Source organism: Piliocolobus tephrosceles, chromosome 1 (genome assembly GCF_002776525.5).
Source record: "Piliocolobus tephrosceles isolate RC106 chromosome 1, ASM277652v3, whole genome shotgun sequence".
In the NCBI taxonomy this organism is placed as follows: Eukaryota; Metazoa; Chordata; class Mammalia; order Primates; family Cercopithecidae; genus Piliocolobus; species Piliocolobus tephrosceles.
The window spans coordinates 11,231,172-11,246,338 of NC_045434.1; the positions used below are offsets into that span (position 1 = coordinate 11,231,172).

A 15,167-nucleotide genomic window follows, 5' to 3' on the forward strand; every position below is an offset into this window, starting at 1 on the left:
TATGCATTGCCCCAGGAGCTTTATCTATAACTCCTGCAGTCGTCTATAGTAAGGATTATTACTATGTCTTGTGTGAACAGGATAAACAGAGAAGTTAGGTTCCTTTTCCAAAGCCACAGAGTTACAAAATTTTCACGCTAAGGATTAAAATCCAGATTTCTCTGATTCTTATGCATTCATTTCTAACTTACCAGTCTGCTGATTAAAAAAATTAAAGAACAGAAAAATAACACTTTTCTCAAATTAATATTAAAGATAAGCAAATATAAAACTGAATTAGTATAAAATATTCACAGACAGGTTTCTCCTTATCCACAAGACAGCGATTACTTTGTTTTATTCAACTTGGATGCTATATTTTGCCTCTAACTTGGTCCTGTTCTGTGTGTATGTATATTACTTTATTTTTTCATCTTCCATTCATTTTCTTTTCTCTTTCTCTTAAATTTCTATCTCAATCAATACAGCACAAATTCTCAAAATCTCAACTCAGGAGGTGAAGGAACGAGGATAAGAATTGACTGGCTGTTCACAATTCAGGTGATGGGTGCACTAAAAGCCCAGACTTACCACTACACAATATATGCATGTAGGAGAGCTATACTTGTATTTCCCACATATTAACCTATATAATTTTTTTTTTTGAGATGGAGTCTCACTATGTTGCCCAGGCTGGAGTGCAATAGTGCGATCTCGGCTCACTGCAACCTCCACCTCCTGGAGTCAAGCAATTCTTCTGCCTCAGTCTCCCAAGTAGCTGGGACTACAGGCACCTACCACCACGCCCAGCTAATTTTTGTATTTTTAGTAGAGATGGGGTTTCACCATGTTAGCCAGGACGATCTCCATCTCTTGACCTCATGATCTGCCCGCCTCAGCCTCCCAAGGTGCTGGGATTACAGGCATGAGTCACCGTGCCAGGACTTAATTATTTTTAAATAGAAAAAAAAAAAGGCACATGGCTGTAGTCCCAACTATTCAAAGGGCTGAGGCAAGAGGAATATGCTTGGGCCCAGGAGTTTGAGGTTGCCGTAAGCCATGGTCACACCACTGTACGCAAACTTGCGTGACAGAGCAAGACCCTGTTCTCAAAAAATAAAAATTAAATCGAAAAAAGGGAAGAAAATTCAGTTGGGGTGGTTAAATTGTGAGTGCATTTATTTCTTTTCGTTCAATTTATGGAAATGTTTTCCAAGAAATAATAATAATAATGAAAAAGAACTGATTGGTGGGTTAGAGAGAACCGTTTAAGTTATTAAGCATGTATACTTTTGCTTAGATAAGCAGAATCCAGTATGCAGTCCAACCAGGTACAGGCAAATGTTCAATGGAGGATCTTTATATCAGAAGAACATTACAAATACATTAAACATAACATGTAAGCAAGTTATGCCTTCTTCATAAAAAGAACATTGGGAGGATCAATTTGATAAACGGATAAATGATGCCAACAATAAGGCCACAAAGCTTACTCAGACCCCACAAACCCCACTGGTTCCCATGTTTTGTTCTGTTTTTTTTTTTTTTTTTTTTTTTTTTAATAAAATTTCCTTTTCTGGCTTCTGCCATGCTCCTATCATGGGCTCCTGTTTACCCAACCCAATCACTTTCTATTCCTGCTCAGACAATCTCAGCCAGCAAAGAGTCCTCTCAAATCTGGCACAGCTAACTGCTTTTACATTCTGCAGCTGGTCAGACAAGGGCTTTCTTTCTAAAATCCTCATATAAAAGTTCAAAGGCTAGGAAAAGGACTCTCTTCTACTGTGGAATTTAGGAATACATGCTCTTAAATTTAACTTTTAAAGTTCTAACCATACTAATTATAGTCTCTCCTCTTGAGATCAAGACAAATGCTAATGTAAACCAAAACTGTTAATGTAAGCATTTATTTCATTTATACTTTGGCACTGCTGAAAGGGCACTATGTTATTAAATGGTGTGCTGGCGAACTGACTTGAAAAAAGTGCCTTGAGTTGTCGCATTTGACCATTTCTGTGGTGTAAATACTCCAATCATTGCTGATTTCAAAGTATCAAAGTTTACAAATCGGCTTACAAAAATCCAAAATATCTAACAATCAACTCTTGGCAGCTTATAAGAGCTGTTTCCAGCATGCCATTAGACTGATTTCAGACCAATATTCGTTAATTGCTTTAGAATCAGCATATCCTAAGAGTTAAGAGCATGGATTCTACACACAGACCACCTAAGCAAAAATACTGGCTTCATTACCTATTAACTGTTAACTTTTATAATCTTTGGTTTCCTTCCCCAAAAAATACTGGATAATAATTATACCCTTCTCATAGGGTTGTTATGAACAAATGAAATAATATATGTAGAGAGCTTATCACAGTGTCAAGAATATAAAAAGAACTTAAAGTAAGTGAGCTATCGTCATTAGTTTCGCATACTGTAATTCCTCTCCAGTTCTGGAAATTACGAAGCACCGCTCATTTCTTAAAATCAGTTCTCGCATGGATTCTACTTGGTACAAATAGTGTTTGAAAACACAAATCTATAATTATGCACCTGTTCATAACATCCAAAATGTTCCAGTATTGTCAAGAAAAGACACTTTCTGGTAACACTTAAAAATCTATATTCTGGGTGAATTTAAATTGTTTCATGCCTCACTTAGATCAAAATGTTAAAGTAAGGATTGCTGTAATATCTCACGTTATTTTAAAGAATCTTGAAAACCACATGGGTTTCAAATGAATTAATTCTGTCAAATGAATTTTATTTTTCCACAGAGTAATGAGCCTGCTACAGCTATTTTTTCAGATAGTGGGAGTTAGCATAAATAAACACGCCAACAATCTTCAGAGGCAATTCTCTGTCTCTTACAAACGCCACCCATTTTGTTCTGAGTCATCTTCACCATGCTTTCTCTTTCTCTTTGTACCCAGCTCCCCCTACACACACAAATGTAACAGAAAAGCTGAAACAGTCAAAAATAAAAATAAAAAAATAAGTTTTACCTTCCAGGAAAACTTAAAACAATACATATCAGAGATTTACAGTGTTGCCTATTTTGCTCTGAAGAAAAATGGTCTAGTTATTTTAGGTAACAGAATCATCAGCATAATTTGGTACCTTTTAAAGTCAACAATTAAAAGTATTTCTTCATTTATATGTCTATTTCTTCAAATAGTATTGAAATTTGTTCAGTTATACCCATGGTAGCATGCTGGGTCTTTGTTCCCACTTCCCAAAAATAAAGCAGAATCACTGGAAAATAGTTTCATACATTCATCAAAGATCAGCTTTAAAAAATGGCCCCAAAACAAAATGACTCCTAATGCCAGGAATGCAAGATAAGGTAAAACATTTTACAAACATGTGGAGTAGAGGCTCCCATTTGCAAGCATTGGCAAATTATCATCTTTTCCTTAGTCTTAATTTGTTTTTGCTCAAGTCTTATTACTGAGAAAGTTAATTTTTAGAACTTCAATGTGAAAGAAATTTCCTTGCCCTTACTATGAGTGTGCTCCCAAATCATGAGAACTTTCATACAGTATGTTCTGCATTGTAAGTGCTTCGAAATACCCAGATCACATCAGAACACAAAATCAAACACTGCAGTTGAGCATGGCTCTTACACATTACATATGACGTCTACCTGTAATGCAAAATTAAATCAGAGAAAGAGATTCAGTCTGTCTAAACATCTGTGTCTGTCTATTCTACCCAGAACAGTGCCCAAAGCAAGCTGGCAGGAGGTTCGTAATACTTTTTATATGGAGACAACACCAATTTTATCAGAATATGTATACTGTGGGAAAGGTAACAGCAGCAGGGCTGTGTGCCTTTTCTTTTCTTTTCTTTTTTAAATACAAACTGGTCACCATCCTCTCCTGCCTGGTAAACACTGTATAGTCTTAGAGGGGAAAAAAAGTCTCAAGAATAACCACAAAGCAGTATCTGGCTTTGCTGGCTCTGGAGAAGCTATGTAAACATCAATTAGGTTTCCAACCGAAGTATCCATCAACTATTTGGCTTCCAGAGATGTATCTGCCTAACTCACTTAAAAACCTATTGAAACATGTCATTACCTTAACTGAATAACAACCAATAATTTAGGACTAATAAGCCACATTAAGCCACCATCCTTCTTATGATTACTGTGTAAAAACTCCATACTAATAAACTATTCCATTTCACATCCTGATGCCTTTGCTTATATTTTTTTCTCCCTCAGCATGGAGGTCCCCACCTATGCACACTATTTCATATTTTTAAATCACACATAAAATCACACATAAAAACATTTCCTTGTAGGGAAGTCAAAGAACACTGAAAAACTGAAAACTGTCTTTCCAAATTTGATGATACTCACTTTCCCTTCCTTTAGCTTTATAGTGTGCATATTTCCAGTCCTTTTTCTTTTTATTTATTTATCTATTTTTTGTTTTGTTTTTGTTTTGAAACAGAGTCATGCTCTGTTGCCCAGGCTGGAGTGCAGTGGCCTGATCTCGGCTCACTGAAGCTCCACCTCCCGGGTTCACACCATTCTCCTGCCTCAGCCTCCCGAGTAGCTGGAACTGCAGGTGCCCGCCACCACACCTGGTTGTATTTTTAGTAGAAACAGGGTTTCATTGTATTAGCCAGGATGGTCTCGCTCTCCTGACCTCGTGATCCACCTGCCTCGGCCTCCGAAAGTGCTGGGATTACAGGCATGAGCCACCGTGCACGGCCTATTTCCAGTCCTTTTTCTATGCATTTACATGTATACATATGCAATGTATTCATAGCAGTAGAAGCATTCATAGCATATAGAAATATATAGATTAGCTTTTTCCATTAATGGGTTCACTCTATATAAATTACCATTTTTAAATTTACTGATATATCCTGGAGATCACTGTCTGCCAGTAAAGATGTATCTACTTCATCAGCATGACTGCTACAGAATCTAGATACACCATATTCCTGTTGAAGATTAATCCACGTGTTCTGCCATGCAACACTGTTATTCAGCTTGGATCCCACTCCACCTCATGACCACCACCACCACCACCACCTGCAGCCCTAATACAATGACTTACACAAAGAAAATGTTTGATGTTTGATGAACTAACCTCAAATTATGATTTCATCTATTTCTGGAAAATTAAACGCATGCACATACACTATAGGGATATAGGCCATTAGAGTCCTAATGTCAAATCTGCTTTTGGTTTGGCTGTTTTGTTAACCCTAGGATTCTAGCACAAAAGCAAACAAGTTAATTACGCTTTTCACACTGCCTTTCAATTGGGCTCCAAGTGACCTTTGGCATGACACAGGTATCTCAAAATGTATCTTGCAAATTAATGATGTAGTAAATGTTGACAGTTTGACAGCACAGAAAAGGGTAAATCCCTGCACCAGGAACGTGGAATTCAGATCTGATGGGTAACTAGCCAAGATACCTCAGGGGAGTTGGGCTGAGCTTCCCTACCTATGAAGTGGAAAAATACTTATCCTACTTCAAAGAGATCAAAGAAAGAAGAAAATCAATGCATGATAACATGGACAATGCCAATAAGTTATAATTTTATCTGCCTAAATTGAGAAGACTCTAAATCAGATTGAGAGCTCAGAATCAGAGAGATATAAATTAAGAGAAAAGCTGTTCTTCCACCAAGAGATGTGAAAACAGTCCACTTTAAAACAGAGCAGATGGTCTGAAGTTGAGGCAGGTTTGTTTTTGCTTAGGCGCCCATCTGCTGCGTGGCCTTCAGGAAGGCACTGTAACTGTTGAGGGTCGACTTCTCCCCAAATGATGGAGATATCAAACTCTATCTCCTCCAGAAGATAAAGTGGTGGTGGTTGTTTTAATTTACCAACTAGAGACATGAACCAGACAAAATGTTACGTACCAGATGGCGAATAATATCCTTTAAAATGTTTATATATTCTCCAGTGGGGGCGGGGGGCGGGGGGGAACCATGGTGTTGTATCCCATTGACTTGTAGGAAATACTGCAGAAAGGAAGTACCAGGCAAGATCTAAAAAATATCTTAGTTCGCTTTTTCCTCTTGACATTGCTTCAAAACCCCAATCATAACATTACACCATATTCCCAGTTTGGAAATATTATTTCCAGAGCTTTTCACTTTGGGCTGTTCATAGTTCTGGGTAGTTTTTCTTGTCATGTTCTTTTTCCCTTCATCCCACTTTGCACCAGAGGTTAACATTATTGCCTCCGAGGAGGAAAGATTTTTCCTATGTCAACTCCTTCTTTCAGGTCCGCTTTCCGAAAGACAAGGCTGAATGCGATCCTAACAAATGAAGCGGATGTCTCTGGGTTTCCCCCGGTCTTAAATCTTTTGACTCTTCAGAAACACTCAAGTCATTCCCTTGGAATTCTTGACAACAGAAAGGTCCAGGTGGGAGAGGATATAATAGCAGGTTTCATTAGCAGTCCATTGCGGCTACAAAGAGCCACAGCTGTGCCAACTTAGCAGTTAATTATGAAAATCCCTAATGAATTGGGGGCGTCCCATATGGTTTGCTCAGTGCTCATTTTGCTCCTTGACATGCATCTTTCATAATACAACATCCTTTAATATTAAGTAGATAGGCCAATTCATCTGATTTTTACAATTATTTTAAAATTCAAATGACTCAGATGGGTCAGTGCAAAACTAGAAGGTACACTCATTTGATGAACCAAGCCATAATACCTCTCTACTTCTTTTTTTTTTATTTTTTTATTTTTATTATTATTATACTTCAAGTTCTAGGGTACATGTGCATAACATGCAGGTTTGTTACATATGTATACTTGTGCCATGTTGGTGTGCTGCACCCATCAACTCGTCAGCACCCATCAACTCGTCCTTTACATCAGGTATAACTCCCAATGCAATCCCTCCCCCCTCCTCCCTCCCGATGATAGGCCCCGGTGTGTGATGTTCCCCTTCCTGAGTCCAAGTGATCTCATTGTTCAATTCCCACCTATGAGTGAGAACATGCGGTGTTTGGTTTTCTGTTCTTACGATAGTTTGCTGAGAATGATGGTTTCCAGCTGCATCCATGTCCCTACAAAGGACACAAACTCATCCTTTTTTATGGCTGCATAGTATTCCATGGTGTATATGTGTGAACAAAAAAAAGCAGGGGTTGCAATCCTAGTGTCTGATAAAACAGACTTTAAATCATCAAAGATCAAAAGAGACAAAGAAGAACATTACATAATGGTAAAGGGATCAATTCAACAGGAAGAGCTAACTATCCTAAATATATATGCACCCAATACAGGAGCACCCAGATTCATAAAGCAAGTCCTTAGAGACCTACAAAGAGACTTAGACTCCCATACAATAATAATGGGAGACTTCAACACCCCACTGTCAACATTAGACAGATCAACGAGACAGAAAGTTAACAAGGATATCCAGGAATTGAACTCATCTCTGCAGCAAGCAGACCTAATAGACATCTACAGAACTCTCCACCCCAAATCAACAGAACATACATTCTTCTCAGCACCACATCACACTTATTCCAAAATTGACCACATAATTGGAAGTAAAGCACTCCTCAGCAAATGTACAAGAACAGAAATTATAACAAACTGTCTCTCAGACCACAGTACAATCAAACTAGAACTCAGGACTGAGAAACTCAATCAAAACTGCTCAACCACATGGAAACTGAATAACCTGCTCCTGAACAACTACTGGGTACATAACGAAATGAAGGCAGAAATAAAGATGTTCTTTGAAACCAATGAGAACAAAGATACCTCTCTACTTCTAACGTTGGCTCAGGTCAAATCAGTTCACACGTATCTTGAGAGGGAGCCATTGTTGATGAGCATACAATTACATGGAACTTTGCAAGCAAAACACTCAAAGACAAAGCAGAAAAGAGACTTCTACTGCTACGATTGGAGCCTCAAGACACTATGTCTAAGTATCTTGAAAGTCATATATGCAACCTAATAGTTCATCCGATGTAGGCTCCTGCCTCTCAACATTGCTAATTCAAACTCATTTCAGGCAGACTGGTTTCTATCTTTTCATTCATGATAAAAAAAAATCACAGTCTCAATAAAAGCTCCACATACCAACTCTCTGGAAAACAAGTATCCTGAACAAGTATATCAGAATCATCTTTTGAAAAGTGGAGCTCTAGGTTGAGAAATCTACTATTTGAACAGTTATGGAGTCTTACTACTAAATTCAGAGAGTTTAGAGATGTTCGAATAAATGTATGAATGAATGGACGAACATCACACCACAGAACAAATAAATAAATGGAAATATTTGAACCACTGTTGCAATTCCTCTAGTCACAAATTACTTGGAGCAAATTTTCACTCTTTACTCAAAAGAGGTTTTTTAAAAAATTAACACTACCCACACACACACGTGTATGTGTGTGTTTATTACATATGTAGGATGTATCTCATCCTACATGTTAGCATATTCATGATAACAAGGATCAGCAATAACTAAGACAAAAATAATGTATGGCCTAAGTATTTGCTAGTCACAAATACTTGTTATTTGCAGTAATATCTCAGCTTTGCCTGCAGGATCTCAGTGGACCACAGATTGAACACACTTGATAGAGCCTTCAGTGAAAATTTCTGATGAGCGACAGTGTTGTCTCTAGGGAGTTCTGTGACAGGGATATTTGGTAGAATCCATTCATAGGTTTCTTGCCTGAAATAGTATCTGGGACAAAAAATATCTTTTACAGTAACCAGGTCAACTTAATTGTCTGCAATATGGCCTTTGCCACAACAGTCATAGTCCCTTGTCTCATACCCTCCTTGAAGAAGGAAAAATAATTCACACAAACATATAGATGAGGGCGACCAACAGATTCTGACTTACCTAGAGTTTCACAAAACGTCAAAAGAAGAAGAGAAAAGTGAAGACAGAAAGTATGGCTTCCACAATTAAAGTTGTGTAGGTGATAAGATGATATCTTTGAATTCAATTAATTATGTCATATAGTGCAGGTTCATTCAGGCATAAGCATACAAATACCAACCATCTCACTGTTTGCAGGTGTCTCATTCTGTGAAAATGAGCTGGATTAATTTCATCTAAATTAATTTGAAATGGCAAGAGCTCTAAATTAATTACTCAGTATCAGTTTGAACAAATCAAGCTGAAATTAACTCAGTAACATTGAAATTGTCCTTATAAAATTAATAAAATTAAATTGCTAGGTTTTCAATAAAAGCATACACTTTGAGTAGAAGAATAGCTAAGCATTAACCAGCCTGCCCTATAGCCCACTTCCTTATAGGTACTTACTGCTTAAATATCATGTAGCCCCTGTCATAAGGTCCTTATTTCTGTAGATAACATCCTTAATATTAAGAAACCTCATGCTTCCCATGTTGAGATATTTTCCAGATCCTGTATTCCACTGACACCAGCCAGTCTGAAGACCCCCTCTAAAGAACTTACTCAATGTAAGAATACAGTTTATGACTTCATCCCCAATGCCCTAACTAATCAGCAGCCCTCAGCTCCTCAGCCCTCTACCTACCAAAATTTCCTTAAAAATCCTAGCCCAATATCCCTCTGGGAAGAGGATTTGAGGTTCCCTCCCTCCTTCTCTGCTGCAACACCCACTGTTTCTGTGTACTGGTCTGTTATCGCTCAATGACATCGAACCTGGTGATCCTCTACCAACATCCTTGCCTCACTTTCCTAAGCTGTGTTTAAAACACATTTATCTGTTTAAAACACATAAATGCTAGTCATATAAGTATATCGGAATCATGTTCTGGGAAATTGGGCTCCAAGTTAAGAAATTTATCATTTAAAAAATAATGAAGCATAATAAAAACTAGAAACTCCAAGCAGGTTCAGACTGAGACATTCAACACCCTGGAATTCTTGCCAGGAATTACACTAGCATGAAATTTCTATGCAGTTTCAAGAATATTAAAAAAAAGTAGAGACAATTATACAAGTAATAATAGCTGTATCCCTTTTTAAGGGTCCTCTTTGTGCTAGGTCCTAATTCTCATCACGAAATAAGTATTATTATCACCACTTTAGAAATGAGTAACCAGTGAATCAGAAAACTGAGTGACATGCCCTAAGCCAGAAACTATTAAAAGACCTATCTGCTTAGCCTAAAACTCAAATCATACTGTCTTCCTCAAGGTCATATCAGCCTGCCTCCCAGTTATCTTCTTTTTATTGCCCCGTCCATTTGTGGTAAAATTTGTGGTTGATTAAAAAAAAAAAAAACTAAATGCGACAGTGAGCCTTCTCGAAACAAGCGTGCGCGCGCACACGCACACACACACACAAGAATGGAGTCATGAATACCCCATACTCCATGACTTTGGCCTAAGGGCCATTTTAGAAGCTGGTAGCCTCATATGAGCTCCTCTGGGAATGTACTAGCAGGAGCAAAAGTGCTGGAAGGGCAATAATACCGTGATCCTTTCTAGATGGATGTGTTGTAGATATATTTGGATACAGTGGGCTTTCCTTTGCTGACTGCAGGTGAGTCACCACTTCCATAGGAGATACAATATTTTCTGCTTGAAGAATCTTGATGATAGAGTTATATATGGTATAATTAAAACAACTAGGTCAGGGTATATACCTTAGGATATGAGGCCCAGGAAGGCTATATGGAATTGAAACTAGAGCTGTATTTGTGAGATGTGACTCTGACTTAACAGCAGGTGATCTGGAGATACTTCAGAGTCCTACTAATCCTTATAGACAATAAACCTACAGCTGAAGCTAATGGAACACAAAAAATACAGTAACCAAAAATCCACCTCACTTAGCACATAATTTGGCTCTGAAGGAGTTTATAGGTAATACAAAGAAATCAAATAATATTTTTGAAAGATAACTCTAGAAACTGAGTACCTGATAAGATACAGCCATAACACTTTTTTATGTTGAAGGATCAATTCAGGATAGATAAAAATATTTATAAGCTGCATTTTTAAAATAAATTATATGCACCTCCCCCCATGACCAAGTGAGAAGGTTGGCAAATCTTCTCCTTAAAAAAGCCAGCTGGATAAAATTGACAAAAATAACACTTTCAGAGCTGTGGAAATTAACCAAAGGCATATAAAAATGTAAGAAATTTTTATGCTTAAACACTGCCACAATTTGGGTAAGAACAGTAAATCTGTGGTGTTCTTTCCTGGGGCTACTCCCATCTCCCCACGGCTCGGCGAATGTGGAGGTTCTACCATGTCATGGCATGGGCTAGCTGTGAAGACCAGTAACTGTGCCACCTTGTCAAAGGGAACTCACTTGATTTGGAGCAGATGCCATTCACACTGCACCATCTATGAAAGCGACACACCCCAGGGAGGTCCAACAGATCTGCTAGCACACACCTGGTGATTCTCTACCAACTCTAACTCAGTATATTTTTGACTGAAGTTGCACACGCACAAGAAGGACACCTAGGAACCAGTAGGAAGTAAATCTTGGTAGACTTGAAAATGACCTGAACTTCTTACACATTTCCCTATCCATGCACAGGTCGGCTGGTAGAGGACTAAAAACTTACTCCTCAAAGTGTCTGAGCACAATCTCTGTACCATGTTTGCCTAAACTCTAAGCTATGAAGGAACAGGGAAGTCCCTAGAAAGCTAGTCTTAAAACAAAAACAAGAGTAATTTTTTAAAACATTAAGCAATGACATTATTGGCCACACAGACATGTCGCAGACTCAGCTCAATTTACTAAACAAAGAAAACACAAACAAAACCCAGCAACAACCACCTTCAGTAGAGACATAAAAGAATTCAGGGTTGTTATGTTATCTAAAATATCCAGTTTTAACAAAAAATTATGACACAAACAATAAAATCCCAGAAAAGTGTAACCCATCCTGTAGGGAAAACATAGTCTTGAGAAACTCTCTGAGTGTCTTGACAATGGCATTTAGCAGGCAAAGGCTTCAGGGCACCTATTATAATATGTTTAAAGAACTAAAGGAAAGCATGCTTAAAAAATTAAAGTATGGAAACAATGAATCAACAAATAGAAATTATCAAAAAGGATGTAAAAATTACAGAAATAAACCAAATGGAAATTCTGTATTTGAATACAATAGTAGATATACGAAAGAGGTTCAACTGCAGATGGAAGAAGAATCAGTGATAGATTATCAGAAATTATTCAATCTGAAGTACAAAGAAAAAAATCATTGACAAAAAAATGCACAGAGCCTCAGAAACCAGTGGGATGATGACAAGTACATCAATATACGTGTAATAGGAGTCTCAGAAGAATAGGAGAGAAAGAAGTGGTCAGAAAAATGCATTTAAAGAAATAATGAATGGCCCCAAACTTCCAAATTTGATGAAAAATATTAGTTTACGTATCTAAGTAGCACAACAAACCTCAAGTAGGATAAATACAAAGAGATCCGCACCCAGACACACTGCAGTCAAATTGTTTGCATGACAGTCAAAGACAAAAATAGAAGCATTTAAAGCAGTAAGAGAAAAATAATACACATCCCATCAAATGGGTATATGATTAATGGCTGACTTTTCAGCTGACAAAAAAAGACAGAAGGCAGGGAGATGACAAAGAACCAAAAGAAAAAAAATCTTTCAATCAAGAGTCTCATATCTCATCTTTCAAAAGACGAAGGCAAAATAGACATTTTCAGATAAACAAAGAGTGAGAATTTGTTCCTAGCACAGTTAAATACAAAAGGAAGTTCTGAGGGAGCTTCCTTCAATTCCAAAGAAATAAATCAAAAATGTCAGAAATGGAAAATGTGTGGATTAACATAAAAGACTCTATAAATTTAATTTCTTAACATCTTTAAAAGACATAAGAATGTATAAAGAAATAGTTAAATAGTTATAATAGTATCTTATTGGGTTTGGAACACATATGTATGATGTATGCGTGTATATGTCACAAGGAGTACGAAGGAAGGGAAAGGGAATGAAGCTATGTTGGAGCAGGTTTTGTATCTCTTACTGGAATTAAATTAGTATTATTCTGAAGTAGACTGTGAAGTTATGATGTTAAGATAAATTAAAATTACGCATATTGCAATTCCCGAGTACAGAAGAATTAAGAGCATAATTCAAAAAATACACAGTAAAAAAATCAACAGAGGTTTCAAAATGGCACACTATTTAGCACAAAAGAAAAAAATAATGGAGGAATAGAGGTACAAAAAATACAGCAGGCATATGAAAAAACAACATGGCAAATGCAAATCCAATTGTATCAGTATCACACAAAATATGTATGTTCTAAACACTCTATCAAAATGTAGAGGCTGTCAGGATAAAAAATACGATCTAACTGTATGCTCTCCATAATACACACGTCATAGATTAAAAACCACAAATAGGCTGAATGTTAAAGAACACAAAAAAATATATATCATGAAAACATTAATCATGAGAGGTGAAATAGCTACATCCAGTCACACAAAACAGATTTTTAGACAGGAACTGTTATTATTGAAAGTGAAATTAGTTCAAAAAAGAAAGGAAGGAAGAGAAGGAGAGAGAGAGGAAAAAAAAAATGAAAGGCATTCAGATTGGAAAAGAAGTTAAACCGTATTTGCAAATGTCATGATTGCATACATTGGAAATACCAAGAAACCCACAAAAAGACTACTGGCCCTAATAAATGAGTGTAGTAGGGATGCAAGATATAGATCAATACATAAAAACCAACTATTCTATATACTAATAAAAACATCTGAAACATGGAATTAGAAAAACAAGAACACTTATAATAGCATCAGTAAGAAAATACATTATGTCTTCTTTAAATAATCAAGACATTAAATATCTGCAACTATGTTTAAACTTTTGTATCATTTTCCCATCAGGACGGTTAAAGTCTTTGGCTAAAACTCAGAAGAATTATATAACTAATTTTGACCATGTTGATGTGCCTTTGAACAGATCTTACCATTAAGTGAAGACACTTCTGAGATAGAGTAATTTGGTTTTGCTTTGACTAGCTAGTCAAACAATGCAAAACATTCTTTGTTTTTTGCAAACACTATATGTAGTGTTTCTTTGAATTGGAAGTTCTGCATTTTAAATGAGATGGACAACACTGATTTCAGCTCAGGAAATAAATAAATACTCCTCGGTCCACTTCCATTTACTATGAAGCACAATCATGAGCCTTTTGTGGGGTGGGGAGGCAAGGTTCTTTCCAATAGTCAAGGAAATGATCTAAATTTACAAAATGCCTACCAGTCCTTCTGTGGCCCACACCGAACCCCCCTCACTCTAAGTTGGGGCTGCAGTTTCTCTCTGGCACAGTGAATTGGTTCATGGTTGTTGGCCATCCAGGAAGTCCACACAGACTATATACCAGGTCCATAAAAAATAGGAACAAGATGATCAGACCTCTGTCTCTTATAATAATAGTCCCAGGAAAGAAGCAAGTAAAATGAACAGCTTTAAAAAATAAAATAGAGCTAAGATGAACCAGGGAAAAAATGAAATGTGATGCAGAGTATTCAAGGGAAGGGAAAAATGGATTTGAAAACGAACTGGGCACTGAGGGTAAAGGAGGAACTGGAGATTGATCCACAGTTTTAAACCTGAAATACTGCACAGATGGTGCTGCCATGAGCTGACGTAAGGAACACAGGAGGAGAAGCAAATTTGAGCAGGAAGATAATACATCTGTTGAGAACACACCACAGTATGTAGGTCAAATAGGGTGCGGAAGTCAGAGCCTTTGGATCTGAAACTAAGATATCACCAGAGATATTTAAGGAAACAATTTTAGTAGAAGGGGAAGAATCTATTTCAAAAGTGCTATAAAGGATTGAGTTTTCCGTATTACAACAATAACAGATGTAGAATGACAATTTAAGAAATTATTGCAAATGGAAGTATAAAAGTATCTGAAAGGCAAGAAATGCTGTAAGGTGTCATTAATATACTCATATATTTTTAATTAAAGCATCAATGTCCTAAAGAAGAAGCTGTAATACCCATATCTGTTACTGGAAATCAAGCAAAAACTCTTTCAACTCTGACATAAAAGGGAATTTTAAATTCAGTTTCTCAATGTCATTTCTAAAATTACTTGTTTTTATTTTACTTGGTAACATTCCTAATCTTCACACCTGATTGTCTTCTCTAATTTCCTAGATGTCATCTCTTTAACCCTACCCCCTACCCCCATCTCTTCGTCTCCAGTCCCTTCTAC

At 37.0% G+C, this 15,167-nt stretch overlaps 1 protein-coding gene across 1 annotated transcript in view; it reads right to left on the minus strand.

The window, feature by feature from the left end:
* RYR2 (ryanodine receptor 2) overlaps nt 1–15,167 on the minus strand; it is a 557,611-nt gene that overhangs the window by 496,599 nt on the left and 45,845 nt on the right. The gene's annotated exons all lie outside the window — the stretch shown is intronic.